This window comes from Lepidochelys kempii, chromosome 4 (genome assembly GCF_965140265.1).
Source record: "Lepidochelys kempii isolate rLepKem1 chromosome 4, rLepKem1.hap2, whole genome shotgun sequence".
Classification (NCBI taxonomy): Eukaryota; Metazoa; Chordata; order Testudines; family Cheloniidae; genus Lepidochelys; species Lepidochelys kempii.
The window spans coordinates 64,869,565-64,881,789 of record NC_133259.1 but is presented as its reverse complement, the minus strand read 5'-3'; the positions used below and the strand labels follow the sequence as shown (position 1 = coordinate 64,881,789).

The 12,225-nt window shown below is 42.7% G+C and overlaps 1 long non-coding RNA gene across 3 annotated transcripts in view; it reads right to left on the bottom strand.

Moving 5' to 3' along the window:
• Nucleotides 1-12,225, bottom strand: part of LOC140910493 (uncharacterized) — a 62,225-nt gene that overhangs the window by 25,054 nt on the left and 24,946 nt on the right. For 2 of the 3 annotated variants that reach the window (XR_012158607.1, XR_012158606.1), the window contains exons 4-6: nucleotides 1,853-1,920; nucleotides 1,424-1,542; nucleotides 1,218-1,329 (exon numbers count right to left, since the gene is read on the bottom strand). This is a non-coding gene — a long non-coding RNA (uncharacterized lncRNA). Of the gene's footprint in view, nucleotides 1-1,217; nucleotides 1,330-1,423; nucleotides 1,543-1,852; nucleotides 1,921-2,164; nucleotides 2,390-12,225 lie in introns of all 3 variants that reach the window. The other variant, XR_012158608.1, reaches the window with a different exon arrangement.

The following is a 12,225-nucleotide window of genomic DNA, read 5'->3' as shown; positions in this document are numbered from 1 at the left end:
TCCAAACAATGTGCAGGGATTTTAAAAAAACCCAACAGATTGTTGACAATAAAAGTACAGATGCTTATAAACAGACATGACAGCGATAATGTTTGATATGACAACTAAGACAGAAGGTGTCCCTCTGAGGATTAGCTGCTGAAAAGCAGCTCAAATTTACTAGCATAAAGTCCTTTGGCAAAAGTGCTACTGTCAGGGAAAGATCTCACATCACTTGTTATCTGGGTCACGTAATAATTATCCAAGGTAGAGAAGAGGGTTAGGATTAAAAACGCTGAAATATAAATTATAAAAGGGGGAACAATAATAAGAGGCAGGTTATTAAATAAAGAACTACTATTTCTTTGTGCTGCTATTATTGTATTGCAGTAGTGCTAAAAGGCCACACTAAGGATCAGCCCCACTGTAAGGCCCCACATGTCTAGAACCCAGGCCTTCAGAGCTACCAGGAAACTAATATCTCCAGGCTGCTAAACAGCAGCTGTTGTAACTAGTTTGTGCTCCACTTTCCATGACCCTCTATGAACATAGACCATGGAAAATTCCACCTCAAGGGTTTGACAGATAGAAGCCCTATGGCTCCTGATTGGCTCCATGCCCTATATAAACCCAAGAAGTAGATGGATAACAGTATAGCTCTTCTGTAGCTACTATGACTGTTTCTGTGCCTTGCTCTTGAATTCCTTGCTTGACCTTGGCTTGATTTTGACTCCTGACTCAGAACCTGAAACCTGACTTGGACTCTGACCCTTGGTATCGACCCTGGCCTAGATCTGATGACGAACTTCTTGGCTATTCCCGGCCTCAGGTTTGCCCCTGCTCTGACCCTTGGCTATGACTGCCCTTGTTGGGATTCTGACATCCTCATTCTGCTGGCTCTACAAAAAAATAAAGGAAGACATTGAGTTACCCAAAGTGCTCAGGGCCAGATTTCCAATTAGGCAGAGTAGACACGTGTCTAGGGGCACCGGCATTTTAGGGGTGCCTTACACCTCTAAAACTGTGTGCAACACAAAGGCCAGTTGTGGGGGTGGGGAGGGCTGAAGATGCTGTGCCTAGGAGTGTGTAAGGTGGAAATCCAGCCCTGAAAGTGCTTACTATCTAAGGGCTCAGTCCTGCACTGAGAACCTCATGGTTGGATCTGTTTCAGAGTAACAGCCGTGTTAGTCTGTATTCGCAAAAAGAAAAGGAGTACTTGTGGCACCTTAGAGACTAACCTATTTATTTGAGCATGAGCTTTCGTGAGCTACAGCTCACCCCCACTGAAGTCATAGGGCTCCATTCATGTGCAGGCGTCCACTTGCATAGTTCTCAGCACAGCATTGGAACCTAATATAATACAAGATGCAACAAGTGAAAGTAACAAAGGGGCAAGAAGATGAGGCTAATAGTAATAAGATCACATGTGTACATATGCACTTACCTAGCCTAACTTGATGGTCCTGAATTAGTTTATTTGATTAATATAAACATCCATAATCCCTGCTGGCTCTCCACCTTGGCACTGTCAACTGGTAATTATTGAGGGCATCATTGCAAAATCTGGAAGGATTGGAGAGAGGACAGTTTAGAAACCTTACAGACTAGCTCTAAGAGTTTATTTCATGCATAAAGGGCTGTGCAGAAGAAAGCAAGAATTTACTTTATATCATGACCTTTTACAGATTCTTTAGAATTCTTTGGATGCATCTGGTCCTGCATGAGTGTAATGGACATTAACACTGACCATTAAAAAGCACAGCTGTTTGTATTAGCCGAAGATTTCTGTTAATACTTTTCATGGTAAAGAATGTATTGAGAATAATAAATAGTATTAAATGATGTTCTTGGTTTTAAAACTGTAGTGATTTACCTTGTGAAAGGAATTTGGCTTGCTGGTTGCGAACATGCGTGTTGCTGAGGTGGTCAATGGAGCACGAACTGAATTTAATGAGAAATGCAATTTGTTAACAGTATAAAGATGTTAAGGATAAATGTGACCTTATTGTGACCCCTAAGTGAAGGGCCTCAAAACATCTGTGAGGGAAAACCAGGGTAACAAAACCATGGGTAATAAGCAGCAGCTGCTGCTGCTGCTGATAAAGAATAAATCTTGCCAAACTAGATTTTTTTGATACACTAACAAAATTAGTTGCAGGGAAAGCAGTGGATGAGATATACCTACATTAAGAGCACATCTTCACTGTTCTGTTTCTCTTTCTCCCTCACCCTTTGGAGACACCTTCTCAGAAACCCAGACTTTTGTCTCCAAATAGGAGTCCTTCTCCTCTCGTATAAAGTGCCTTGTTATCTCCCTTCTCTGCCTCCTTGGAGTCTTCCCCAGTTATACATTTGAGATCATGTTGAACAGCCCCCTGGGATCACTCTCTCTTCCACAGATGTCTCTCTTCTGAGGAATATATAACAGACTTTTATGAAATGACTGTTTATAGTTCCCATAACAGTCCATTGTTGCATATGCTGCATTGGACAAAGTTTGTAGTTAACGTTTTTTCTGGACTCCTTTTACAAAGTTATTTTTCAGGTATCAATGTACTGGTAATAGTTTTATCTCTTACATTGCCCTATTCCAAGGGCCATCAGTTCTTTGTTCTAGTTTAAGGTCTATGTTTTACTAATTTTTATGATTTGTAAGAGTATCATGTAGAGCAGTGGTTCCCAAACTAGCGGTGCTGCTTGTTCAGAGAGAGCCCCTGGCGGGCCGGGCTGGGCTGGTTTGTTTACCTGCTGCATCCACAGGTTTGACCGATCGCAGCTCCCAGTGGCCGCGGTTTGCCACTCCAGGCCAATGAGGGCTGTGGAAAGCGGTGGCCAGCACGTCCCTTGGCCCGCACCGCTTCCTGCAGCTCCCATTGGTCAAGAGCAGGGAACCATGGCCACTGGGAGCTGCGATCGGCCAAATCTGTGGAAACGGGCAGGTAAACAAACCAGCCCGGCCCACCAGGGGCTTTCCTTGAACAAGCGGTGCCCCTAGTTTGGGAACCACTGATGTAGATGCCCTTGGTAGCATCCTATTAGTATGAGATAAGCCCTAAAAGATTACAATGAATTTAACACAAGATACAACAAGGGTGTGTATCAAATGGAAGGGAAGGAGACTCAGGTAAGTGATTGAAAAGATTAGCTGATGGTTTTCTCAGCTCATCTGGTTTGTCAATGGATTTGCTGGCTTGCTTGCAGGTGCCAAATGTTTGATATTGTAGAGGTTCTCAACCTTTTTCTTTCTGAGGCCCCCCCACAACATGCTCTTAAAACTCCATGGCCCACCTGTGCTACAACAACTGGTTTTCTGCATAGAAAAGCCAGGGTTAGCGTAAGGGGGTAGCAAGTTGGGCAGTTGCCTGTGGCCCAATGCCACAGGGGACTCTGCAAAGCTACATTAGTCAGGCTTCAGCTTCAGCCCCAGGTGGTGGGGCTCAGGGCCCTTGGCTTCAGCCCCATGCAGTGGGGCTTTGGCTTTCTACCTCGGGCCCCAGAGAGTATAATGCTGGCCCTGCTTGGAGGCCCCCCTGAAACCTGCTCATGGCCCCTCAAGGGGCCCCCAGACTCCTGGTTGAGAACCACTGTGATATTGCACACTGTTGAACTCCTATCCCTTGGTAGCCAGCCGGGAGAGTGAAAACACAGGACTCTTTGTCAGGCATGGTAGGTTTGCAGGGGTAGAGGCTAGTGACCAATAGGACCAGCAAGCAGCCATGGCAATGGGAGACATAGCCAAAGCAGTGTGTTCTTTATCTTCAGCTCTTGAAAATTGTGGCCTGGCAGGGTTTCCTCTCCCCCCACTCTTGTGACTCCTGAGGAGTTCCTTGGCAAAAAAGAATGGGAAACTCACCAGTAACTTCAGAAGCAACAAATGGGCTCCTGTTATGCAAATAGGATTATGCGAATTGGGGTTATATTATACAAAACCTTATGCAAACAAAAAGTCACTCCATTCCAGGAACTTCTGGATCCGTAAATCCAGTAAATGGGGGGAGGGAAGCTCAGTGGTTTGAGCATTGGCCTGCTAAACCCAGGGTTGTGAGTTCAATCCTTGAGGGGGCCATTTAGGGATCTGGGGCAAAAATTGGGGATTGGTCCTGCTTTGAGCAGGGGGTTGGACTAGATGACCTCCTGAGGTCCCTTCCAACCCTGATATTCTATGATTCTATGAAATCTGTGGATTCAAAAAGACATCCAGTCAGTCAGCAGGTCTGTAAGTGTTTTCTTGATCATGAGTCAGTCAGTCCATTCATCCTACAAGAATCCAGAAACAAATTTTTTTTTAAAATGCCAGACTAGCAAATAATTGAAACTGAAATAATAGGAAAACACCAATCCCACTCTATCATTCATGCACACACAGGAGCAGTCCTTTATTCCGCAGACAGATGCTTAACTTCCCTTTTTATATTTTGGCATTGTGGCTGAACTCTGAACAACATTTGACACACAATATTTGGGTGAAAGGTTAGACTTAAAGTCTGTCTTAAAAATCCCAATTCTGGCACTCTGTTTTCACTTACAGGCCTCCCTTTGCCTCACAAAGGTGCTTAAGGACATGTATAGTACTTAGGTTAGACACATTCGTAAGAATCTAAATGAATGAAGGCCTTACAGATTGTATAGGATATTGCATGCATAAACAATATGGAGCTGCAATCAAATGTAATCATTATGAATTTGATGGAAATACAGAACTCCACTGCAGTTTAGGGCAGTATACATTGAAGTAATGTCATATAGCTAAGTAATAGCCTCTCTCTCTATAGCTCTAGAAGAAAAACCTTGAAATACTGCATTTAGCTCTGGGCACCTCACCACTGGAAAGATATTAATAAGTGGAAAGGTGCTCAGAGAAGAGAAAAAAAATCAAATCAAATCATTGCTTCAGAGACTGACTTAAAAAGAAAAGGCATGTATTGCTTGACTTTCAAACGTGTTAACGTCCAGAGCTCCCACCGAAGTCAAAAGGGGTTGCTATTGCTCAGAAACTCTGGAAACCACATTAATAAAATATCATATTACTAAGAGGAAAATACTGGGGGAGACATGATAGTATTTTACAAATCTTTGATATGAATACTGAAGCATATGAACACTGAAGATGGAGAGGGACTATTTACAAGGGGGTACAACTAACACCAAAGGGACGAAATTAAGAATGGAAAAAAATTGGAAAGAATAGCAAAGATACATCCTTAGAGTCAAATATATTTGACTGTGGCATAGTCTCCCAATAAAAGTGGTGGGGGTCCCACTTTTTGGAACACTTAAAATCAGTGTGGACAAGACACTAGCAAATGTATAAAAGGGAACAGTTGTTTATTGACAGAAGAATAGAGTAAATGACCTCAAACGTTTCTAACTTTTATGATTCTTCTAAGCTGATATTTAAAAAAAACAAACACAAGGTGGGGACAAGGGTAGTAATGTTACCTGAGCTTCTAGAGGATCCTTCAGACAAACTGTTAAATCATGTTTCTTTCTGGCATTGTGACATAGTTTGTCAAAAAGTATGATTTCTATCATTTATGGAGCACCACATAATCTGGAGAATTGCATGATTCTAGGTAAGGTGACAACTGAAAATGTTCTTTTTTCACTGAGCAATACCTGAGAACTTTCTAAACTCAGAATGAGTTTGAGAAATTCACATTCACTTAAACACTGTTTATATAGCACCACATAATCAGATAAGATATTTAATTCCAGTTTCTACTTTCTAAGTAATATAAATCACCATTTGTCTTCATCAGATAAATAAGGGAAGGGAAGTCCTGAGAATTCTTATATGATTAACATTGCTAGAGACCTAGTTCCTATTATTAAAACCCACTTATGGTCTGATCCAACTCAGAGTGAAGTCAATAGAGAGACTGCATTGACTTCCATTGTCTTTGGGTCTCTGAGCCTAAAGGCTTGAATGGTATTGGGTAAAATTGCATTTGTCCATTATTTGAGTGCAATATCTGGTAGATTAAAATAATATACAAGAGCTAAGTGTAATAGTTCATTATTTCTACTTCTCATGCCAAATGAAACTCAGAAGTCTAGAAATGAGCAAAAATATGAATAAATAGTGATGGCACCCACATTGGCAAAGGGAGAAATGTAATGAGGGCCTGCAGACACGACTGGCACCACTGCTATGCCTACAGCAGATCTCAAGTGTGGAGATGGAAGTTAAAAGAAGGCCTCGCTAAGTTTGGGACTGACTAGGGTGGGTGGAAAGCAGAGCTTGGCTTCTCCCTTGTGAGGGAAGTTTGGTTTTGGCCAAGAGTCAGGGATAGCTTGCTGCCTGGAGTAGCCTGCTGGTGGATGAGACGGTCTGGACCCATGGAGACTGACCAAAGGATTGACTTCATGAAGACAAGCCCTGAGTAGGACGGGGTCCGGCTGAGGACTTCTTGGGTGGCCCTGTTTTGAGTTCTTAGCATTCTTCTTATTTTGGTGCTTTAATACCCCAGAAGGGGTGGGTCTCAAGTGTGTCTTAGCCAGAGGGCTAAAGCCCTCTGTACTGAACCCCATGAGAGGCAATAACTAATTGTCAAAGATCCTGTCACAGGATGAGCAGTGCCCCATTTGGTTACATGGGGGCTCCACCAAGACAGACTCTGTCACAAGAAAGTTTTGAAAAGATTTATAAACTTCTTTCAATCTCAAAAATGATGGGAAATATAAACTTTAATTATATGGTAATAGTAGGTTATAGGTCAGGATATTTCTTGAACAGTGCTCAGTGATATGGCAAAGGACTCTGTACATCACCATAAAATAATTCCATTGTTCAAGTGGTATCTTGCCCGTCTTCAGCCTTATAAAACTTCATAAGGACACCTTATCTTTGCTGGAGGAAGTGACCAAATGATTGGCACCATTCCCCACATTTTGAGGGACTGCCTTAAAGTTCAAGAATAGTGGACCACAGTTATAACAGTACCCTTTGAAAACAGAAGGAGTCAAGCTGCCTCATGACAACTCATGTCTCATGGGGTAGGATCTGATGCTAAAATAGGAAAAGAACATATTAAGAATTATTTAGATTAGATGTCTTAAAGACTGCACAGCCTGATGAAATAGTTCCCAGAATACTTAAGGAACTATCTGAAGAGATCTCTGGGCCATTAGCAAGTATCTTTGAGAACTCATGGAGGGTGGGAAAGATCCTAGAGGACTAGAAAAGGATATAGGGATATAGTATCTAAGGACAACCTAGGGAATTATAGACGAAATTGAATATGATTCAACAATGTAATACTATTGCGAAAAAAGCTAAAATCATTCTGGGAAGTGTTACCAGAAGTGTTGTAAGCAAGACATGAGAAGTAATTCTTCCACTCCACTCAGCCCTGATAAGGCCTCAGCTGGATTATTGTGTCCAGTTCTGGGCATCACACTTTGGAGAAGATGTGGACAAATTGGAGAAATTCCAGAGGAGAAACAAAAGTGATGAAAACATGACCTCTGAGGAAAGATTTTAAAAAATTGAGTTGGTTGTTCTGAAGAAGAGAAGCCTGAGGGAGGATGTAAGTCTTCAAATACATAAAAATTGCTATAGAGAAGAGTGTGAAAAATTGTTCTCCTTAATCACTGAGGACAGGACAAATGGTAATGGGCTTAAATTACAGCAAGGGAGATTTAGGTTAGACATGTTGGGGGGAGGACAGAGGGGATAGTTAAGCACTGGAACTAATTACCTAGGGAGGCTGTAGAATCTCTGTCATTTGAAGGTTTTTAAAAACAGGTTGACAAACAGTGTCGGGGTGGGCTAGATAATACTTAGTCCTGCCTCAGTGCAGGGCACTGGACTAGATGGCCTATCGAGTTCCTTCCAGTCCTACATTTCTGTGATCCCTTGAAGACTTTACTGGGGTTATCACTTGGGGATATACTCACTATGAAGCTGACCAAACAACATGTTTACTGGTGGCAGCTAGATATGCAGTTTGAACACTTCTGGAAAAGACAAGAGCCCCGTGATTGTACTGGGTGGTATAGAAAATCTGTGACATATTCTCAATGGAAAAAATTGATAGATGACTTCAAAGAGAGAGTTGGTACCTTTTAATCAAGTGTGGCTGCCCCTTCCAGAATTTGATGAAAAGATCATTCAAATGTAACCAGAGAATAAAAGGTTTCTCTGTATAAGAAAATCAGAAGTTCTCACTACATACTGAAGATTACAGATGTATTTTTAAGCATGTTGAATGTGTTGCATTTATTAGATCTTTCTTTGAGATCACATTGAACAGTCAAAATGAAAATGTTTCTTTATGTTGTATCTTTTTGTGCATGGATTTTCTTCAAGCATAAAATAAAATGGTCTTTTGAAAATGATTGTGTTTCAATCTTAGTTGAAGGATTGAGTAAAAGCTGGGGACAGTCTTTATTCTGGCCAAACTGTTTGCTTTTCTTATGTGGAGCTAATGTGGAAGAAATAATAATCTATCTTTAAAAAAAGAAAAGGAGTACTTGTGGCACCTTAGAGACTAACCAATTTATTTGAGCATAAGCTTTCATGAGCTACAGCTCACTTCATCGGATGCATACTGTGGAAAATACAAAAGATGTTTTTATACACACAAACCATGAAAAAATGGGTGATTATCACTACAAAAGGTTTTCTCTCTCTCCACCCCACTCTCCTGCTGGTAATAGCTTATGTAAAGTGATCACTCTCCTTACAATGTGTATGATAATCAAGGTGGGCCATTTCCAGCACAAATCCAGGGTTTAACAAGAACGTCTGAGGAAGGGGGGAGGGGTAGGAAAAAACAAGGGGAAATAGGTTACCTTGCATAATGACTTAGCCACTCCCAGTCCCACTGAGAGTTACCAAAAGAAACTACAGCATTTGCTCAAGAAACTCCCTGAAAAAGCACAAGATCAAATCCGCAGACACACCCCTGGAACCCTGACCTGGGATATTCTATCTACTACCCAAGATCCATAAACCTGGAAATCCTGGGTGCCCCATCATCTCAGGCATTGGCACCCTGACAGCAGGATTGTCTGGCTATGTAGACTCCCTCCTCAGGCCCTATGATACCAGCACTCCCAGCTACCTTCGAGACACCACTGACTTCCTGAGGAAACTACAATCCATCGGTGATCTTCCTGATAACACCATCCTGGCCACTATGGATGTAGAAGCCCTCTACACCAACATTCCACACAAAGATGGACTACAAGCCGTCAAGAACACTATCCCCGATAATGTCACAGCTAACCTGGTGGCTGAACTTTGTGACTTTGTCCTCACCCATAACTATTTCACATTTGGGGACAACGTATACCTTCAAATCAGCAGCACTGCTATGGGTACCCGCATGGCCCCACAGTATGCCAACATTTTTATGGCTGACTTAGAACAATGCTTCCTCAGCTCTCATCCCCTAATGCCCGTACTCTACTTGCGCTATATTGATGACATCTTCATCATCTGGACCCATGGAAAAGAAGCCCTTGAGGAATTCCACCATGATTTCAACAATTTCCATCCCACCATCAACCTCAGCCTGGTCCAGTCCACACAAGAGATCCACTTCCTGGACACTACAGTGCTAGTGAACGATGGTCACATAAACACCACTCTCTACCGGAAACCTACTGACCGCTATTCCTACCTACATGCCTCCAGCTTTCTCCCTGACCACACCACACGATCCATTGTCTACAGCCAAGGTCTGCGATACAACCGCATTTGCTCCAACCCCTCAGACAGAGACAAACACCTACAAGATCCCTATCAAGCATTCTTACAACTACAATACCCACCTGCAGAAGTGAAGAAACAGATTGATAGAGCCAGAAGAGTTCCCAGAAGTCACCTACTACAGGACAGGCCTAACAAATTAAATAACAGAACGCCACTAGCCTTCACCTTCAGCCCCCAACTAAAACCCCTCCAACGCATTATCAAGGATCTACAACCTATCCTGAAGGATGACCCAACACTCTCACAAATCTTGGGAGACAGGCCAGTCCTTGCCTACAGACAGCCCCGCAACCTGAAGCGAATACTCACCAGCAACCACATACCACACAACAGAACCACTAACCCAGGAACCTATCCTTGCAACAAAGCCCGTTGCCAACTGTGCCCACATATCTATTCAGGGGACACCATCACAGGGCCTAATAACATCAGGCACGCTATCAGAGGCTCGTTCACCTGCACATCTTCCAATATGATATATGCCATCATGTGCCAGCAATGCCCCTCTGCCATGTACATTGGTCAAACTGGACAGTCTATACGTAAAAGAATAAATGGACACAAATCAGATGTCAAGAATTATAACATTCATAAACCAGTCGGAGAACACTTCAATCTCTCTGGCCACGCGATTACAGACATGAAAGTTGCGATATTACAACAAAAAAACTTCAAAACCAGACTCCAGCGAGAGACTGCTGAATTGGAATTCATTTGCAAATTGGATACAATTAACTTAGGTTACCTTACATAATGACTTAGTCACTCCCAGTCTCTATTCAAGCCTATTTCCCCTTGTTTTTTCCTAATCCCCCCCCCCCTTCCTCAGACATTCTTGTTAAACCCTGGATTTGTGCTGGAAATGGCCCACCTTGATTATCATACACAGTGTAAGGAGAGTGATCACTTTACATAAGCTATTACCAGCAGGAGAGTGGGGTGGGGGGAGAGAAAACCTTTTGTAGTGATAATCACCCATTTTTTCATGGTTTGTGTGTATAAAAACATCTTTTGTATTTTCCACAGTATGCATCCGATGAAGTGAGCTGTAGCTCACAAAAGCTTATGCTCAAATAAATTGGTTAGTCTCTAAGGTGCCACAAGTATTCCTCTTCTTTTTGCGAATACAGACTAACACGGCTCTTACTCTGAAACCACTCTATCTTTAAAGTACTAAGAACATATCCAATTCCTTAAACTAATTGCTTTTAATTTTTAAAAGGGGATAATAAAAATATTCAGGATGTGTGAATGCCTGTGTATATTTCCCATACACCTTACCTTGGGCTTGCTGAACTTTATGGGCAAGAGAGGGACTATATCTCATTCAAAAACATCTCCTTCTTTAGTTGTACTCTGAAGAAATCGCAAATCGCAGCAAATTGCAGCATGAGCTAATGTCAACTCCCTTTTGTAATGCGATTTTGGAAGTGCTGTGGAGTCTGTTCTTTCAGGGATGATGAAAAATAAGACCTATGAGTCATAAGTTCTGCTGTACGTCAGGTATGGGGAAAAAAAGGGCTGCTAGCAGCCTGGATAACATCTAACTGCTCAACTTACATGTTTGACTCCCGCCCCATGTTGCCCTATTTTTAAAACAATCCTTTTCTCCCCCTTGATGAGGCAAGTGACAAAATTTCATACAAACTCTCAATCCTTTTTAGACTTTGTTCTCTTGTTTGATGCTCTCATATCATATCACACAATACTACCCAGCTGTCTGCAGTCATGAGGCAGTAAAAAACATTTTCAGAACTAATTCATTTGCATACATGCAGCAACTTTTGACTTCCCTTTACTGTACAGCTTCCGTCAGCGTGGTGCCAGCACTCTCAACTGTGTCCTCCCAGGCAGACTTTCCAAATATTGTTCTGCTGCTATGTCTATTAATCTCTACTGGTCCTGGACTTGCATCACCAGTCTGTCAAGTACTAGTGAAGATGTATGGCTTGCTCCCTGGAGGAACAGGATTCCCTAGGCTGGTTCCTTTCCCTTCAACTCTCCCCCCCGCCCAATCTATCCAAAAAGAGCAGTCTTCACAGCTCCATATTCTGCAATAGTACTCTTATCTAGGGGTCTATGACGGGGTGTATGAACCCCACGGTGGTGAAGTGAGAGTTAAGAAGTTGCTCTGGACCCAGGAAGCCTCACCTCACTGGGTACACGCGCTGGAGGCAGAGTCCAAAAGGGAGCAGCTCAGTTCAGTCTGGGCAGATAGAGGAGGAGAGCAGTTGGGTGTTGCAGCCTCCTGCAGAGGAGCTGCTGAGGCTCCAGCAGGCCAGCACCAGGCCCTTACGGTCAAGCTGCTGCAGACCCTTCAGCCGTGGGGCCCGAGAATGACAAGTTGTCAAGGTTCCTCCCCCACTCTGAACTCTAGGGTACAGATGTGGGGACCTGCATGAAAAACTCCTAAGTTTATCTTTACCAGCTTAGGTTAAAACATCCCCAAGGTACAAATTAATTTTATCCTTTGTCCTTGGAATAACCACTGCCACCACCAAACTCTAACTGGGTTTACTGGAAAA